The 20,346-nt window shown below is 42.2% G+C and overlaps 1 protein-coding gene across 3 annotated transcripts in view; it reads left to right on the top strand.

Moving 5' to 3' along the window:
• PRKCQ (protein kinase C theta) overlaps positions 1–20,346 on the top strand; it is a 173,643-nt gene that overhangs the window by 18,956 nt on the left and 134,341 nt on the right. Inside the window, exon 2 of one of the 3 annotated variants that reach the window (XM_059183748.1) lies at positions 2,674–2,889. The exons of the other annotated variants lie outside the window; for them this stretch is intronic. The gene's annotated coding sequence lies outside the window, so the exon portion shown is untranslated. The remainder of the gene's footprint in view (positions 1–2,673; positions 2,890–20,346) is intronic. 3 annotated transcript variants of the gene reach the window in all.

The raw sequence follows: 20,346 nt of genomic DNA, 5'->3' as shown, positions 1-20,346 counted from the left end.
GAACCATCAACTTTAACTTCTTAACCCCTATCTTTCATCTCAGTTTTCTGGTTGTGTTTTATCTAAGTCATCTTTACTTTAGTTGAGCTAAAGCTGTGGTTTTGCAAATTAAATCAGTTGTGGGTTTCTGCATATATCTCCTCTATGTGTTTACTAAGCCTTTTTTTTTTTTTAATTAGCATTCTGTGTCTGTTTTCATCTTTTTAGTTGTGTGAGGGAAGATTTGTTTTGCTTAAGGTTTTCTAAAAGCACATTCAAAACTATTTAGAAGAACACATTTAAAGAAACCAAAATGCTTTTTAAACCTATAGTTTCAGCCATTGTTGAACCCTTAAAAGTTTTGATGTTTGATTCTAATGAAGAGATCATGCAGCCTTTGAGCCTAGAACTAATGCTCGAAGCAGAAAAGATGTTCTATGTTTTTCAACATGGAAGAGGTTTTGAAAGGCGTCTCTTATGGCTGCTGTGGAAGAGGAATAGGTAGAGGGTTGGTATTAATTAGGAATCCACTGTATTTAGAGAAACTATCTGACGTTCTCAAACTAAAATACTAAAGAGTAGGGATCTAGTACGTAATAAGTAACCAGATAAAATTCATAGGACTCATTGCATGGCGGGATGGAAATGATGAGAGTGAAGCAGTCCTCAGAGTTGAGTTGTGGGGAGCTCGGGAGACTCAGTAAGTGGTGATTGCCCTGATCAAGACAGAGGAGAGAGGAGAGGCATAGGCATTGGGGAAATGGTAGAATTCATATTTATCTTGATTGTGCATGAGAAGCTGGTGGGACACCACTTGGAGAAGTCCAATACACAATTGAAAACATAGGACTGAAAGATGTGCAAGTATGTATCAAGAAAAACATACCCTTTGCAGTTATCATTACGTAGACGACCATTGAAGCCATCATTGAAGCCATCACTGTGGCTTCCCAATGGTCCACAAATATTTCTTTCTCCCTCTCTTTCACTTAGGGTCTGTTAAGACCCTAAAAAAAAAAAAAAAAGTCCAAACCTGGGTGTTATCCATAATATTTAGGCAAACCAAACTGAACCGACAGGTCCCAGAGGGTGACCAACGTGATGGGAGGGACAGCAGGAGGGAAGCAGGGGAGCTGGACGTGTAATGTAGGGTAGTGAGGAGGAAGAGTGAGAATGAGCCAGTGATCTGGAGGCGGCATCATCACTGCCTTGGAGAGAGCAGGACTGGCAGGGGGTTGGGGGGTGGAAGCCAAGGGGCAGAACGTGGAGAAGCCAAGGGAAGGTGAGAAAATGAAAATGGTCTGCAGATCTTGGTGAAGAAAAGAGTCAGTGCCACGTCTGCAGGAGGAGCAACGTCAGAAGTTGTCAGGGGACAGGAAGCGGGAGCATGTTTGCAGGTGGGAGTGGGACAGAGGCTGAAATCACAAGAATGACAAGGGGGGAAGGGGAAAAATAGTCCCAGGGATGTGGCCAGGGCCACGGTCATACTTGGGACACTCTGGAGAGAAGAGAGGTAGAAATAAAGAGAGGTCGACCCAGAGTGACAGAAGCTGAGCGAATCTGTGTCTTGTGGCTTCTATTTTCTCATCAAAACGGACTAGCTCATCCACTGAGGGTAGAGAAGAGAGAATTATGTTTTTGGAGACACAAGGAGAACAAATGTGGAATGGCCAGCTAGGAAATGGGGAAGGAAGCAGCCCAGGAATGAGATAAAGTTAAGATTGTTGGCAAATTCAGTAATAAATCAAATGCTTTATTAATACTAAATAAGGTGTTATTTGTTGTTTCTTATAGTAAAAATACACATAGCATAAAATTTACATTTTTAACTATTTTTAAACATACAGTGCAATGGTATTAGATTCACCACTGCTGTGATCAGTTTCCAGAATTTTCTCACCATCCCAAACAGAAACTCGGGACCCACTAAGCAATAACTCCCCATGACCAGCTCCCCCCCAACTCCTGGGAACTTCTGGCTGTCTGGATTGCCTGTTCTAGATAGCTCATATTTATGGCTTTTAAAGGCATGATGTACAAACTGAGAAAAAAGGGAACAACCAGGAGGCAATAATGCTTGCTATAATGTTCTGTAATGAAGAGGTCATTCTTAAACCATCCCCTGTCCCTTTTAATCTGCCCTGTGGTATCCACTTACAAAACATAACTATAGGGGTGCCTGGGTGGCTCAGTGGTTAAGTCTCTGCCTTCCCCCCTTCTTAGGGTCCTGGGATCGAGTCCCGCATCAGGCTCTCTGCTCAGCAGGGAGCCTGCTTCCTCCTCTGTCTCTGCCTGCCTCTCTGCCTACTTGTGATCTCTGTCTGTCAAATAAATAAATAAAATCTTTTTAAAAATAACTATAATATTGTAAACTTGGTAAAATGAATACCCTTAAAGAAATTCAAATTTACTTTGAAACCCCTTAAATTCTCCTTTGATGTCTGTTTATACAGTATCTGTGCACAACAACGGGTGCCTTTTTCCCTCATCCAAATGGTAGCAAAGAATTGCAGTTTGGTAAATATTTTCCTGTTTAGCAGTCTGTTTCAGAGGATCGCACTCTTCATCTGCATCTCTGTTGTCTGAAATAGAAGCTCCTAAAAATAGCTTGTATATGCATCACTTAGAAAGATGAGAGATTCTACTAGTAAGATACGCAAACAGATAACCGCTCTGCTTTAATGTCAGTTATAGGTTATGTGAACACATCCTTACTGTTCACGAGGAGATGCGGATGAGTCGTTCTAGCACTAGACTCCGCTATTCTTTGTGGAAATCATTTTTGATTCCCAGTGAAAGTAACTTCAGATAGGAGACTTCCTGGAAGAAATGTCTGATACTGCCGTCAACTTCCACTTTCATTTTCTGTGACCAACCCCAGAAAGAGTCGACAAAATTCCCTTCGTGGAGGTGAGTGATAGGTGCCTCTTCCTACAGCAGTGCCCAGGGGGTGAGGCCTCGCCAGGTGCCTTCTCAATTTAGGGTTCTACATAGAAACGTTGACAGCCAGGGGCACCCGGTGACTCAGTTGGTTCAACGTGCGACTCTTGGTCAACTCTCGGGTCTTGACCTCAGGGTCATGAGTTCAAAACTTGCACTGGGCTTCACGCTGGGCATGGAGCCTACTTGAATAAAGAAAAGAGAAGGGAAGGGGAATGTGAGCAGCCATGGAACCTCCCGGAGCCTTGAGGCTGACGGCCGTCCTCTAAACCGTGCTGACCACGCTGTCAGAAAGGGGAATTGCTTTCATATTGTTCCTCTTCTCCCAACCTTATCTCCTCTCATCCCATTCCAGTGCATCTCTACTGCCCGGCTTTGAGCCCTCTTTCTCTCCTGAAGCTAGTGCTCTGGGGTTTCCTCTCGTCAGAAACCATTCCTTCAGAAGCCTTTGTGGGCTCAGGCACCCACTGGATTTTGCTGCTTATGTGCATCAGTCATGTATCCCAAAGAATCTATACTCTTCTTTTTTTTTTTTTTAAGATTTTATTTATTTATCTAAGGGACAGAGAGGCAGACAGAGAGAGATGGGGAAGCAAGCTCCCCGCCGAGCAGAGAGCCTGATGTGGGGATAGATCCCAGGACCCTGGGACCATGACCTGAGCTGAAGGCGGATGCTTAACCCACTGAGCCACCCAGACACCCCAGAATCTATAATCTTCTTGAAGGCGCTGTGTTTTCATCCACAGAATCCTGAAACATTACTGCTTTACAGATGAGGACGTTAAGCCCAGAGAGGTGAAGTCCCTGGGTTAAGGTCACACAGCTGAATTCAACAGACAGTTGAATTGGACATTAAAAGGATGGAGAGAGAGATAAGTCTGTTTCTTCCTCAAAAGTACTTAAAGGGGCTCATGCCAGAGTTTGTGGCTGTTTTTTCTTCTTTTTTTCCGTTTCTATTGCTAACTGGCACCTTCGTGTTTTAGAGACCTTTCTCCACACAAAAGACAATTCCATACTATTAGTTATATTTTGGTCTTAAAAATTATAATCACACTTCCTGCCTTCCAGAGATAATCATGATTGACCTTTTAGGTGCTTGGAAGCTAGTGACGCATTTACAGATTTAAAATTTTCGAGAGCAATTTGCCACTAACTACAATTACACAACCTGTAGTTTGACTACTTCGCACATATTCTATAGAAATTCTCAGACACGTGCCAAAGGAAAGATCCACAAGGATGCTCGTAATGGTATTGTTATTATAGCACACAAACGAATAGTGAACCCAAGCAAAAACAAAATGAAGCAAAACCCATCAAACTTCAACAGAAGAACAAATGTAAGATTTTCATAGAGAAATAGAGAGCAGTGATTCTCAAAGTGTGTTCCTGGGAGAACCCCAGAGATACGCAAGACTTTTTCAGGGATGTCTCATCTCAAAACTGATTTTATAGAACTACTAAGGCCTTTTCACCTTTTCATTTTTATTCTATCTAGTGGAATTTTCCAGAGACTGTATGTTTTGATAGCAACAGACTGGATGCATAAGTAGATATGAAAAGCTTGCTGTCTTCTATGAAGTGAGATATTAAAAAGATTTGCAAAAAGAGGATGCCTGGGTGGCCTAGTTGGTTAAGTATCTGCCTTCAAGCTTAGGTCATGATCCCAGGGTCCTGGGACCGAGCCTGGAGTCAGGCTCCCTGCTTGGCAGGGAGTCTGCTTCTTCTCCCTCTGACTCCTGCTCCCCCTGCTTGGGCTTTTGTTCTCTCTCAAATGAGTAAATGAAATCCTAAACAAACAAAACAAAACAAAAAGCAAAAGCCCCATTAAAAAATAGGCAAAGGACTTGAATGGACACTTCTCTGCAGATATTATACAAATGGCTAAGAAGCATGTAAGAAGCAGCTCAACATCACTAACCTTTAGAAAAATGCAAATTAAGATCGCAGTGAGATACTACCTCACATCTATTAGATGGCTACTCTCAAAAACCCCCCAGAAAAGAAGTTTCAGTGAGGTTGCAGTGAAATTGGGACCCTTGTCCAATAGGGAATGTAAAGGGTATACCTTCTATGGAAAACAATATAGTAATTACTCAAAAAATAAAAAATAGAATTGCAGCATGATCCAGCAGTCCTACTTGTGGGCGTAGAGCCAAAAAAACTTAAAGCAACAGCTCAAGGGATATTTGCACACCTCTCTTGGTAGCAGCATTATTCACGACAGCCCGTGTGTGGAGACAACCCAAATAACCATTGCTGCATGACGTACGTACAATGAAACACTATTCGATCTTGAAAAGGAAGAAAATTCTGACATATTCTAAACATGGAGGAGACTTGAGGACATGATCTAAGGGAAATCAGCCAGTTACAAGACAGACAAATAGTCGCTGGTTGATTCCGCTTACATGAGGGGTCAAAAGTAAGAGTCATGGAAACAGAACATAGAGTGGTGGTCCCCAGGGACTGTGGGGAGGTAAAATGGGCAATTGTTGTTCCATGGTTTTCCGAGTCTCAGTTGTGCATGCTGGAAAGTTCTAGAGATCCGTTGTCCAATGATGTGAATATCCTTAATTCCACTGAACTGTATTAAAAATGGCTAGGATGGTACCTTTTACGTTATGTTTTTTTTTTTTACCACAATAAATGGATAGTTCTAGCAAGGCTTCATCTGACCCAGGAATTTTTCGGGTTCCTTGCTTTCACTGCAGTTATTGTTAAAATAGTTAATTAACTAAATCTGAATTATCTAACTCTATTTCTTGCTCGGAATCCCCGCTTCTGGTCTTTTACTTTCGTTCATACTGAGAGCTCTGCCCTTCTAGAATACCCGCTGTTTCCTCTCACCTACCTGAGTCCTACCTGAAGCAATCCCGATGGGTCGCTCTGGAGGATGCCCAGGCTCCGCATTCTCCTTGATAGAATCAGGAGCCATTCTGAGTCGTTTGGATCCCTGCTTCCTTGAGGACTCAGCACACTTATTTCGTATACCACCTATCGCCTATCACTCATCTCATCCATTTTCTGTTTGCTCTTTGATCACCCCAGCTAGAATTTAAGCCCTGGAAGATGGGTACCAGTAACATCACTGTTGCTTATGTTTGCCTGCCACTGATCTTCGCACGTAGCCAGCACACAATAAGACTGGTGAATGCATGAATTATCGGATGAGTGGACAGATGGATCAGGGGCATTTTAAAGCTGGAGTTGAGCTGAATGTGGTAAAATTAAGTATAATATCGTCTCAGAACTCTGGTTCTATTTTCCCTATGCCTTACATATATTCCTTGCACCAAACCCCAGATTTCTTCTCAACAGCCCTATCTTGCTCTATCCAAGGAGGCAGTTCTACCCCAAGCCTGGGGCTTACTATTTTTTTTTAAGATCTTACTTATTTATTTGAGTAAGAGAGAGAAAGAGCACAAGAGGGGGGAGGGTCAGAGGGAGAAGAAGACTCCCCACGGAGCAGGGAGCCTGAGTGGGACTCGATCCCAGGACTCTAGGATCATGACCTGAGCCAAAGGGAGTCGCCCAACCAACTGAGCCACCCAGGCGCCCTAAGGGGCTTACTATTAATTGGCACACAACAGCAGACTGCAGGTAGCAAAAATGCTAAGTACCAGGGCTTGCACAGAATTATAAGAGTAATGCCTGGCATTTGATGTTAGATGTCTCTCAATTCCTTACTATTCTAGTTACAAGCTGTGACAATATAACCCTTTTAAAAATTGTAGTAAAATATGTGTGGCATCAAGTTTACCATCTTAACCATTTTAAAGTGTGCAGTTAAGTGGCATTAAGTACGTTCACCTTGTGCAACCCACAGCCACCATCCATCTCCAGAAGTTCTCAACTTCCCAAAGTTTCTGCTCCCACTAAACACTAACTCCAAGCCTCCCCTCTCCCCAGTGTCTGGTAACCTCTATTTTACTTTCTGTCTCTATGAATTTGGCTATTCTCTCTACCTCATATAAGTGAAATCATAATATTTGTCCTCTATATCTGGCTTATTTCACTTACGAAAATGTCCTCAAGTTTCATCCACATTGTAACATGCATTAGAATTTTGTTCTTTTTTTGGAACAAAAGAACAAAACTTTATAAACTTTTTTTAAAAACCATTTTAAACTTTTTTGGACTTCAGTTGCCTCTTCTCTAAAATGGGATCAGGGGGTTTTAAAGCCCATTTTTTAAAGTTTGCTGTGAAGACCTACCAAGACCATGAGCAATGGCGGACAGTGCCCAACACAGTGCTTTGACTTAAGAGGCTGATCGAGTTTCCTTCATTCCCTTTCTATTCTATAAATTTCATGAGGACCAGGTGCAAGAAATATGCCTTTCTCATTTCCCTAGTTCCTTATGTCACACAACAGTGAGTGCACAGAAATGATCCTGTGCAACCAAATTAGAGAACCCCCTGATTTAGTAAATTAGAAATCCTCTGCCAGGGTCCCAGCATTATAAAAGTGACTGTCTGTTTCACTCCTTTCTGCTCCTCCTCCTCACCCCTACCTATAAATCAATATCAGAGAGAATGATAGCAGACTTCCATCACTCAGGTAGACAAAGTTGATGGGATACACCATGGGATTCGGATCTCTAATAGCTTAAGTAAGAAAGAGTATTTGAACGGGTTATCTCCTAAATTCAGATGGTGAGGATAGGCTGAGAGCATCAAGGCCTAAGTTTTCAGTAATCTTAATTTGTGATCATCTTTTCACCTAAGTCAATTAGACATAATCACTGTGGAGTTTATTATAGTGTCACTCCCTTGTTGTTACCAGTATGTTCTGTGGTCTTCCCATTAGAATGACAAATGAATACTTCAGGGTTGACAGTGTAGCTGGGTCACTAACGAGTCCAGTCGAATCTGATGGAGAACCTTGAGTGATGTTGATTCTGGTAGAAATACAAAGCCTTCCAGGAAATTTCCAGAACGGATGTCAAGTGGCAGGAATTAAACTAAAAACAGACTCTATGACAAGCCGTGTAACTTCTTTCAGATTGATTTTCACCATTGTTAAAGTTACTGTGAAAGAATTTACTTCACATTCTCTTTTGTTTCTTAAAACATGGTTTACCCCAAACCCCTCTTCCTAGAGCTCCCTCAAAATATTTATTTGATACGGAAATATTTTGCCTTGAGAATTTCTTTTTTCTTCAATATGAATGAATGACTCCAGCCCTAATTTGTAATAGGGGTATGCTCAGGGAGAAGAGTCAAGTTTTTTGAAATCCTATATTCTCTTAAATGAATCTTACCTATCTAGCCTGAGATAGCAGTAAGTGTATGAGTTTATGTAGAAATCAATGTCAAAGTCTACTTTATTGTGTCTTAAGAAAAATTGGGCTGGTAGAGTTTGTGAATATTAGGCACCTAAAATAATATAGCTTTCCAGTTTGTTGAAAGTGAATGCGTCATCTTTGTTAAAGAGTAGGCTTCTGAACGTTTCAGAAATGATACGCTACATGTCTCAGGAAGACCAAGCCCTTAACTGATGGAAAATGAAGGAACCCTATATTTGTACCACAAGCATACCTTGGAGCTCTTATGGGTTTGGCTCCAGACTACCTGCAAATATCACAATAAGGGAAGTCAAATGAAATTTTTGGTTTCTAAGTGGATATAAAACTTACGTTTATGCTATACGGTGGTCTGCTAAGTGTACAATAGCATTATGTCTAAAAAAATCAATGTATATACTTCATTTTAAAATACTTGATTGCTAAGCAATGCTAACCATCATCTGAGCGTCCAGTGAGTTTTAATCTTTTTGCTGGTGGGGGATCTTGCCTCCGTGTTGATGGCCGCTGACCGATCGGGGTGGTGGTTGCTGAAAGTGGGAGTGACTGTAGCAATTCGTCAAAATAACACAATTGAGTTTGCCACATTAATTAGCCCTTCTTTTCATGAGTGATTTCTCTGGAGCATGTGATGTCATTTGGTAGCATTTTATCCACTGGAGAACTTCTTTGGACAATTGGGATCAGTCCTCTCAAACCTTGCTGCTGCTTTGTCAAGTTTATGTGATGCTCTAAATCTCTTTTCCTCATTTCTGCCGTCTTCACAGCAACATCAGGAGGAGGGGATTCCATCTCAAGAATCCACTTTCTTTGCTCATCCATGAGAAGCAACCCTCATGCATTCAGGTTTAATCATGAGATCGCAGCAGGTCAGTTCCATCCTCAGGCTCCACTTCTAATTCTGGCTCTCTGGCTGTTTGCGCCTCCTCTGCAGTGTGCCGCTGCATCGGCCCCTAAAAAGGGAGTCAGCCTGTCCCTTGAATCTTGGAAGCCACACATTACCTTCTCTCTAGTTATGAGATTGCAGATGGCATCTTCTTCCAACACAAGGCTGGTTCCTCTGCATTGACACTCTTGTTTCTTGTAGCCACTTTCATTAATTATCTAAGACAGATTCTGGATCAGTTCCTGCTTCACCTTGCTCTTTTATGTTACAGAGATGACTTCTTTTCTTTATCTTCATGAACCACTTTCTGCTAATTTCCCACTTTTCTTCTGCAGCTTCCTTACATCTCTGAGCCTTCATAGACTTGACAAGAGTTAGGGCCTTGCTCTGCGTGTGGCTTTGTCTGGCTTGATCTTCCATCCGACTGCTCAGACTTTCTCCGTATCAGCAGTAAGGCTCTCTTGCTTTCTTATCATTCATGTTCAGTAGAAGAGCACTTCTAATTTCTTTCTGGAATTTTTCCTTTGCCTTCATAACTTGGCTAACTGTCACAAGAGTCCGGACTCACTAAGTTTAATCATGTCTAGTTTTTGATTTAGAGAGAGATGTGTGAGTCTTCCTTTCACTTAAACACTTAAGTCCCCTTGTAGGGTCATTCACTGGCTCAATTTCAATATTGTTGTGTCTCAGGGAATAGGGCGAGGGAGAGAGCGGGATGAGCCGTCAGTTGGTGGAGTAGTCAGGACCCACGTTGCTTGATTGAATTCACCATCTTACGTGGGTGCGGTTCATAGCACCCCAAAACAATTGCAATAGTAACACCGAAAATGGTTGATCACGCATCGCCATAACAAATACAACAATAATGAAGAAGTTGGAAGTATTGCAAGGGTTACCGAGGTGTGACACAGAGACAAGGAATGAGCAAAAGCTGTGGGAAAATGTGCTGATAGACTTGCTTGAAGCAGGATTGCAAGAGAAGCAATATCCAAAATACAATCAAATGAAGTTTAATGAAATGAGGTATACTTCTGCACTAAAACTGGAGACCAAAATAATGTGTAGGTCATAGAGAGTTGGCCATTTGTCTAGAAACAAAGGACAAAACATAATATTGTACAAATATTCTATCTTGTCTTTCCTTCCCGGGATCTCATACTTAAGGGTCACCCAGGGGCTCCCAAAGCATAGAGTATCTTAGCACTGAAGCAGCGATGGCTTTGGAGGCAGCCAAGGTAGGGTAGATCCCTGGTCATTGGCAGGGAAGGTAGGGATGCAGAGGGGCTCAGATCTCTAGACCCACCCTGCATAACGATAAAGTAGAAATGAACATGGTACTCCTGTGTTTGCTGTCTTGTCTTTCTCCCCAGATGTATATTGTGAATATTCTGTATGACAGATGCACAGTAAGAAAACTAAGTCTGCATTAATTAAATGAATTAATTAAATCACAATAAACAGTTCCCTTGTTTTAATTCTAGTTATTCAATTTCGGGGGCAGGTAAAGTAAGTTGTTAAAAATAGATCGTTGGAGGCCGCCACCTTTGAACATAGAAATTGGCTGGCCTGGAGAGTGGAGTGGGCCTTCTGTGCTAAATCGTGGCTCTTTCTCTTTTTAGCAGTAAATCCTTATGTGAGATGTTTAACCTCTGTACCTGGTTTCTTCATCTGTGAAGTAGGGTGATGATTTCCACTTTGCAGAGCTGCTTCGGGCATTTTTTTTTTTTTCGGATGAATGTCAAGTACACAGTAGGTACTCAATCAGCGTAGCCAATCATGTTATTTCTAACTTGCTATTTCCATTGTAAATATCTATAACGTACACACTTAAACATATCCACTTTAGACTCAAAATAGGGTTAGCACTTCCCAAACGTTTACCAAGATATGTTCTCCAGAGATAACTCTCCGTCTAAGACTTTCTTGTGAAATTTGACACATATTCCACATTAATCACGGATGAGGGGTAGACTGAATTAATGAGGTTTTCTGCTTATCGTAGCGAGTGATAAAATGTGTTTTACTTACCCGAGGGAAGAACGGTCACCTGCCTTGCAGGTATATGCAAAAACACGTAACCCTCTTAACATGGGTCCAGAGATGACTTTTCCTTTTCCCATAATGAGGAGGGTTGACGTGCTGATTCCCAGTCCTGACAACTGCCTACACAGAGTGTAAGTCTGACAAGATCGCTGTCACCTCAGTCAGGAAGGACGCACCTGGACCAGCACCGACCTGGGTTTCCCTGAAGAGTAGCCCCAGCGGGCACAGAGCAGAAAACCAGCCTCATCAGAAACTGGGCTCTGCTCGAGTGAGTGTCTGTCATCCTTCATGACAGTCTCAAGCGTCTGGAGGGGTATGTTTGCTTTTCTCATGTAACCACAAAATAGCGGTTGGTTTCTAATAGATAAGGGTGACAGAAGCTGCTGCCAGCTTGAAAATGAAGTATAAACTCTAGAATTCTGAGAAGGAACTAGTGAGTTTAGTCAGACAGACCTAGTTCTCGCTTCTTCCTCTGCCTTTTTCCCAGCTCCACGCCTCCCCACTCTGTTTGCTCCTTCCTCCGAGCTGCGGAGAGACCCGAGCGGGCTCAGCAGAAAGTGTCAGGAAGCATGCGCCCTGCGGACAGTGTTTTCAGATGCCTGGGTTCCACCTGTGTGGCTTTTTCTTCTTTTCTTTTTAAAAGTAAACACAGCGGGGGGTGTGTGCACCAATTACTGAGCAGACGGAACTGCAGGACCGGCTTCAAAGGACAGCGGCAGGCTCTGGGTGCCTCCCCGCCAGGCGGTGAAAGAGTGATGCTCTCCCCGGAAGAAGAGTTCACTTCCTACCCCTGGACGTTTTGTAGAGCCCTGCACAAGGGACTCTAACTTAGGGAAAGGACGGCTTGGCAGGGGGGATTCCTTCTAGCTCTGAGACCTTCTGAATCCCTCCTGTCTTAGAACTGTTAGGATGAAAATTATAGACACAAAGTTACTCACATGCCCCTGGCTTCTGTCGGGCTGCTGTATCCATGTTTTGTTGCTCCTGCTGAAATGTAAGTGTTGCAAGGAGGAAATGCCTATCATCCGTGCTCGATGAATATGTATTGTGTGAATGTTATGGCACAGAGCATTTCTATGTTATTCCTATAACATCGGAATGCAAGGATGTTCCTCCAGGATGGCAGGCTCCCATCGGCAAGTATGTTAGAATAGCAGAATGGCGAGCACAAGTAGCAACCCTCTCCCCTTAGAGGGCTGCGGCACAAATGGACTGCAGAGATTAATCTCTACTCCCGGGTCTTATAGGCCAAGAAGTTGAGACCCGCAGAGATGAAGTGATTTTCCCAGACTTGCCAGTTCCTCACTGAGCTTTGTACTGGCCTCTTTTTCTTGGTGGGAACACAAGAGCTGGCCACAGTGAGGACTTCGGTCCCTTTGCATAGCCCAGGTTCCTGCCTCTAGCAGAGAATCGAGGAACGTGGTGATTGTGTTTGCTTTCCTAGACCTTGAACTTCATATTACAGAAATGCCCTTGGGCTCAGCATTTTAATAAGTTCATATGGAAATCAGATGTTACCCAGTGAGTAGGGGGAAAAAAATCATTTGAAATTTGAATATGAATACTTTTTGGAGAAAAGCATAAAGAATAGATATTACTTTGTATGGGAAAGAGAAGGCTTGGGGGTGACTTTAATATGCCACATCAATATAAGCAAGATAATTGAAAAGAGTCCTAACTAGCAATTTTCTGATCTTCACTTAAAAGGGAGAAATAGGCTTTTAACAAAGCAGAAAGTTTTCTGTTTAGTTGTTTAAAAAAAAAAGATAAAAAGGTGATAATCAGCAGAATTCGCAGATTTAATAAATTTCCTACCAAACTCACCTAATTTCCATTTTTTGTAGGTTTATCAGACTGGTGAAATACTAGGCTGGCAAGGGAGCATTTTGATTTCAGTGAGACACGTATGCAGAATGTCTAATAATCCTATTGCTCAATATATGGAAATGGCCTTGTTGGTCTCAGGGTAAGTGGGAGAAGTGATCTGGGAGGTAGATTTCAGCACAGGAGAGTATCTCCAGCCAAATTAAAACTCTGTGTATGTGTGTGTGTGTGTGAGAGAGAGAGATAGGACTGTCATGGCTAACTGCGCATCTAAGGAGTCACAGTATTTTCTGGAAAGAATTTTTATGCAATCTGTGATTCCAAATGCTGAACTCAGAATGTCCACAAGGTCAGTATATGTAACTTTGGACAAAGTTCTCCAAGTTCTAACATGTCACTGCCTATCACCAAGGAGTCCCAGAATTATGGTAAAACAAAGTTTTAGGATCAACAGAGAGGAAAGCAGAGACACTAATTATCAAATGCACTAATATTTCTTCTCTCATGCGAAGAACCGTAACCTGATGCTTACTGCGTCACTTTCAATTACTAAAGGTAAATTAAAAGTACATCCTTGATGGGTTGTTTGAAAACAGTTCAGTTAAAGGTTGACAGGGAGCCTAGAATCGGACATTGGAGGTTTGTTCTTGTTCCAACTCCAACCTCCCTCTAAGCAGCAGAGAGAGACACACGTCACCTTGGCGACAGCATTACGGCATCACCGCAAAGCAAGGAAATTCTCAGTTTTTGTGCTGCCTGGGTTCTCTGAAAGCAGAAAGAACCAGAGTCTTGAGGACTCTGGGGAGCAGTCTTGGTTTTAAAGAGCCATTCTTCATCCTCAAACCCAGTCATGCCAACTGCATATTTGAAACCAAGCATTGAACGTTTCCCCATGGAACAGCTTCTGTAAGACGCTTCTCGTCTGTCTGCTAAGAGTCATTCCCATTAGAACGCCGTCTTCTCCAGTCAGAAGCCAGCCTGGATTTCTTAGCTTACTGCAGACCCAGCAGAGACATAGCTGCAGTTGGTGTAGACGGGTTGCGCCAGACTTGCCTACCCATGTCCTGCTGCTCCCAAAGTCAGCCATCCCTGGTCCTGGTCCTATGACCCCAGAAGTCGGATGGCAGTAGATATGCTCCCTAGACAAGCTCCAGAGTCTAATCAGCCCAGCAAGATAAGAGGGCATTTCAGTCAGGAAACTACAGGCAGACTCTGGGGGATGCTGGCAGAAGCCACGGTCCCAGTCTTGCACCTGCCGGAGGTGATGTGCGCAGTTCTTCTGGGGAGAGAAGGTCCAGGGAGAAAATCTCTCTCCCCCATCTCTGCCTTCCTGTTTGTATGAAGGCCAGATGTTCTGTTTCTGTCACTGTGTTTTAAGCCATACTATCACCAGGGTGGAAGCAAGGAACTACAGAGGCCCCAGAGGAGGAAGCGTGGGTAGGGTGTCACCATGGATGCGGAACCAGAAAAGGCAGAATTGCTCCTGCTTCCCTGACCAACTTTGCAAAGACAGGAAGTGTGGCTTCATTACTGGGATCAACTCAGATGAAGGTATCCCTTGAGGACCTTAGAGAAGCATTAGATGAATAATACCTTTTAATCATCCTGTCTTCACTGTGAAGACCAGCTGCGGAGAACGCGGTGGGAACCCAGAGGTTTCTCAACAAAGATGTCAACATAACTCTCTCAGTCAGATGTAATTAAAAATAATTACTTACAGAACAGAACTGAGCTTACAGGAAATCAAAGAACTATGTGTCTTTCGGAAAAGACCCCGTAAAGGGGAGAGAATGTTTACAGCAGAGGGCACTCAGGTCAGCCTCTGTGGCACTTGACTTCCAGTCCCCCACTCCACCACGATTAGCTATGCAACCTTCAACATATGTCCTCACCTCCCTGAGCCTATTTTCCTGTCTCTAAAAATGGGTAAGAACACCAACTTGAATATGTTAGAAGACCACAGTATTCAAATGGGGGAAACGTATGTGAAATCGTTTTGAGTAAATGTCAGATTTTGCTATCCCTGATTCTTATTCATTTCCTGGAGAGGTAAACTGAGGTACAGATTAATGAAACAGCATATTACTTTTGATTCTTTTTAGAACAAGATGAAATGTTGGTTTTTAAAAAAACAGTGAGAGAGAAGAAGAATCCCCCACTTCTCTAGAGCCATTCACAAATCCCCCAGTGAAAAGCCGAGAGTACTCAGCCCTTCTCCACGCCCCTCACCCCACATGCCTCAGGACCTATCTGTCTGTCCCGTAGGCATGACCAGCCTACTGCAGTGGACACCTGACCAGTGCTCACTCCTCTCTGAGCCCTGGGGAAGGGAGACATTGAGAATTAGGGGCAGGGGTATTTTCAAGATACTGTAGGTTTGGTTTTGTTTCAAGGAGGAAAGGGCTGTGTCCCACAGCTCAGGCTTTTGCTTCTTGCAGCCCAAGAGCATGACGGAGGTTCTAAGTCTACAAAGTGTTTCCTTCTGCTTTCTCTCCCAAAGGTCTTCCCCCGGCAAATTTGAATTTCAAATGTTTAAACCTCGGGAAAATATCTGTACCCAGAAGATAGTTCGTGGTTGTTTTACACTGTTCGTTGCGGGGATGGGAATATGACACTGATGCCAGATGCCCCACGGGACTACCATTGTCACGTCCTCTTTCTTGGGAGCAGGACAGGGAGAATTGGCTGGTCATTCTGAAGGCAGACAAGAGGAAGGAGCAGAGAGGGGAGGAGTACTTTGTAGAGTAGAAGAATAAAATTCTGTTTGGTTATCAGGATGATTACTGTTCACAAAACGCTTTCTGTTCTATTCTTACTTCTTACTAAAGTCTTGGGAAGTGTAGTATTCATTAGTCTCTATGTTTGGCTGATGTTCCGGATCTCCAAAATGACAGTGGTGTAAGCTTGACAGCTGACTTCCCTCCCATCTGAGAATCCAGACTCAGGTGGCCAAACACGTGGCCAACATGAATGCCAAGGTGACTCAGTGCCACCACCTCCACATTCTAGCCAGTGGCAGGAGGCAGGTGGGCCCAACCCGGAGGATGAGCGTCAGCGAGACTTACCCATCATGGGCCACATCCAGCTCCAAGAGAATCGAAGGGAATGGATCAGGGGGCAGCTCTCTATCTCTGTGCCTGCCCCGACCTTCACATGCCCCTTTTTGGAGACCACCATTTGCACATGTTCTTCTTCTTGTCCTCATCCTGATTTTTCTCAGTTGACCTTCCCCAGCATCGCTGTCCCCTGCCCTGTCTCCATTCCCACTCCCAGCCCCGTCCTCTTTTCCTGCTGTACCTCTCTTCTCCATGCTCAGCATCACCTGCCCGGCTCATCTCCCAACCTCTGCTACCTCCCCAGAGTCCTTCCCCACACCCTTACTCTCACCACCCTTGGCCAGGGGACCCCTCAGGTGTCCTGGAGCTAGGGAAGGACCTGATCCCACTGCTGAGTAAACAAAGAACTTCTCACCGGACTTCCCCAAGCTGTCTTAGGTTGTGTTCTCCAACTCCAAATGGGAGGTTGGGATGCATTGCCTGGTAAATCCATTGGAAATCCACTGTAGGTGGTTTCAGGGTATCATCTAGTACTTTAGAAAATGTGCATGTGCGGCTTCAGCATGGGTAACACTTCTATGGGGGAAAAAGTCTATTCTCTGACCTAAACAAGTTACTTATTAATGGACTTAGAGACCACTACTCTTTCCTAAATGAGGAATCCCTATTATAAGAATTGGAATAGCCTTGAAATCAAGAGCTATGACTTCGTGGTCTTAGTGCTTCCCCATGACATGTCATCCATAGGGTGCCCCCTCATCAGGTGGTATTAAACAAAAGAATGACTTCTTGAATTGCCGAATGTTACCAAGGCTGGGGGATCTGAATGCAGGTCCAGTGATATCCGGGGCCAGGTCAGCAGAGGCCTTGCCATGGAAAGGGACAAGATATGGAATCAGAGGACACAGGCCCCATCATACATCTTCTGTAATCTTGAAGAAAGTCCTTACTTCCACCAGCATCCGCTCTCCCTTCTCTGCAATGGGAACATTCATCCCACTCTATGTAACTGTTAGGAATGAAAGAGGAACCAGTATATGAAAAAGCAGTTTTCCCTTTTGGTTATCCAAGATCATTTTACAAAATCTGAATTGTGAACTCCTCAAAAGTAACTACTTAAAATCACCTAAAATCCAGTCCACCCAGTGATAGCATTTTGGTTCAGATTTTTTTCCCACCAAAGATTTCCAGGAAACAAACTGAGGGTTTTAGAAGGGAGAGGGGCAGTGTGGGAGGGGTGAGCCTGGTGATGGGTATTAAGGAGGGCACAGATCGCATGCTAACAATGAATCATGAAACCCTACATCAAAAATTAATGATGGAGGGGCACCTGGGTGGCTCAGTGGCTTAAAGCCTCTGCCTTCAGCTCAGGTCATGATCCCAGGGTCCTGGGATCGAGCCCCGCATCGGGCTCTCTGCTCAGCAGGGAGCCTGCTTCCCCCTCTCTCTCTCTGCCTGCCTCTCTGCCTGCCTGTGATCTCTGTCAAATAAATAAATACAAAAAAAGAGAATTAATGATGGATGACATGGTGACACAATTAAAAAAATAGATTTATGCATGTAAATTTATATCTTTTTAAATGAGTTCCTATTAAACATATATAGTATATATATGCTGTGGTTAGTACATACCATTTCTTAATTAACACATGATATATTATTTGTTTCAGGGGTACATGTTTAGTACATCCCTTTTTTAGCTTAACTCTATCCTATAAATATCTTTATTGTAGTGAATAACAATCTACTGGTTGTAAAATATTCCATTGTAGTTATTTGCTATAATATACTCCGAAATATCATATTTTTGGACATTAAGGATGTTTCTGGGTATATCATTATTAAGCAATGCCTCAGTGGGCATTCTTGTATGTGTGCCTTCATATACTTGCCTCATTTTAAAGTCATTTGATACATATTTTCTTCCATAAAGATTGGACATGTCCCTTCTCCAAGCCATTATGACCAGATCTGTTTCCAAATTTATACTTTATAAAGGTAATAAACTTATACACTGTATATTGCAAAATATTCCCAATAATCTGTATGTTGGGGGAAGGACATTAACAGTTACATTTAGTGTAAAAAATCGATCATAAGTAGCCCATCTCAGGTTTGCTACAAAATTACTTCATACTACAGAATGATTTCTTTTCTATTTTCTCAGCATTTTAGATTTTGGAATTATAGAGAAGGGATTATGAAGCTGGCCAATTTACATTTCTTCTATTTCTAGTGAAGTTGACCTTTTTCATATTTTATTCACCCTTCATAATATTTATTTTGTGAGATGTCTGCTCTCAAACTTTGTCAGTCTTTTTCAGTAGGTAAATAGTATTTCATTATTAGATTTTTCTCTTTTCATTGATGTTTAATAGCTTTTCACATATTTGTCAAATATTTTGCTGCATACATTACAATTGTGTCTCCTGCTTTGTTGTTTTATACTTTGTTAAGTATAACAAAGTATACATTTTTAGGTAACATAGTATAGAAATTTATTCCTTTCTGGAGCTGGTCTGTGGTATCATGTTTGAGAATTAGGGTATATCATACATTAATTCCAAAGGATATAATTGTTAATCTACATATCTAATTCTTTTAGTAATGGAGAGATTTTATCTCTACATTAATATCCTCAACCTATCAATTTTAGCTTGATGTTCACTTTAATATAGGTTTTAGGTAACATACATTTTTAGGTAACATCGTATAGGAATATATTCCTTTCTGGATCTGGTCTGTAGTATAGTTGAGAAGTCTCCCCTAATTCCAAAGGATATAATTATTAATTTACATGTCTAGTTCTTCTAGTGGTAGAGAAGTTTTATCTCTACGTTGATATCATCAACCTATCAATTTTATTTTGAGGTTCGCTTTAGTATAGGTTCTAGCAGACGGGCTACAGCCCCATTCATGAAGCAATCGTTCCTTTCCCCACTGACTTCAAGTGCCTTCTTCATTGTACACGAAACTTTTGTAAATATTTGGTCTTTCAGGACACTCTGTCTTATTCTGACAATCTGCCCAACTCTTATGCTACCAGCACCACATAATTTCTATTATTACATCCTTATTTTTCAAATTTTAATATCTCTTAGGGCCTGGGAAAAGGGGGGGATGTATAGACTGATCACAGGATTTTTAAGACAGTAAAACTCTTCTGGGCGATACTATAGTGACGGATACCTGTCCTGACACGTTTGTCCAAAGGCAATGAATGCATAACACTGAGAATGAGCCCTGAAGTGAGCTATGGGCTTGGGGCGATGGTGGTGAGCCCAGTGCAGGGTCACAGCCTGTCACTACTGCACATCTGCTGGGGGATGATGATAGTGGGGGAAGGTTTTGGGGAGCCAGGGCATGTGAGGGAAATCTCTGTACCTTCTGAATTTGGCTATAGATCTAAAACTATTCTTTTAAAAAATTTTTTTTATTTTTTTATAAACATATAATGTATTATTAGCCCCAGGGGTACAGGTCTGTGAATCGCGAGGTTTACACACTTCACAGCACTCACCATAGCACATACCCTCTTCAATGTCCATAACCCAACCACCCTAAAACTGTTCTAAGAAATGAAATCTAAAAAAAATAAAATAAAATAAGAAAAAAGAAAGAAAGAAAAACTAGGCATTACTTCTGAAATCAAAGAGCTTATATTCAAGTAGTGGGTGAATATAAAAAGATAAATAGAAAATTAAAGTAGATTGCAATTTAGCAAGTATTGTGATACAAAGGCTGACTAACATAACACAATTTTAAAAGAAAACAATGCTTCTCAACTCTGATGAAGAACCAATTTTGAAAAACAAGAGCAATTTCCAGTACCTATTAGCACTAGCAACCTTCTTATTACCTTCATTTTTGAAGAGCTATTTGTAAACTGTCAAGTACTCTCTGCCTATCACTTGTTCTTTGCCACTAATCTGTAATGGATTCCTTGTTAAAATGAAGATATTCATTCACTCCACCTACCTTCTACTCTGGAGAACAATGAAATTACAGTCATGAAGTGCTGTGCTGTCCTTTTAGGAGACTGTTGTCTTACAAGAATAGGCTGAAGTACATTTCAAACAATGGCTCTGATCACAAAATTGTCCTAAGGACGCACGAAAAAATTCACGAGGTAAAGTCAAGCTTGGCATTTGCAGGAGATAGAGCCCATAATCAAATGCTTCTTTTTCTTTTTACCATTTTTTTTTTCTTCAAAGCTGCGACATTTTTAATCTCTCACATTTTGTGTGTATATGACGAATACAGAAAACCCCCTTTGGGATGTGCGCAGTGAGCAGTCGCGGGCTGAGGGCC

The sequence above is a fragment of the Mustela lutreola genome, chromosome 8 (genome assembly GCF_030435805.1).
Source record: "Mustela lutreola isolate mMusLut2 chromosome 8, mMusLut2.pri, whole genome shotgun sequence".
NCBI classification, from domain to species: domain Eukaryota; kingdom Metazoa; phylum Chordata; class Mammalia; order Carnivora; family Mustelidae; genus Mustela; species Mustela lutreola.
The sequence above is the reverse complement of the archived record's forward strand: the minus strand, read 5'-3'. Positions and strand labels throughout refer to the sequence as shown.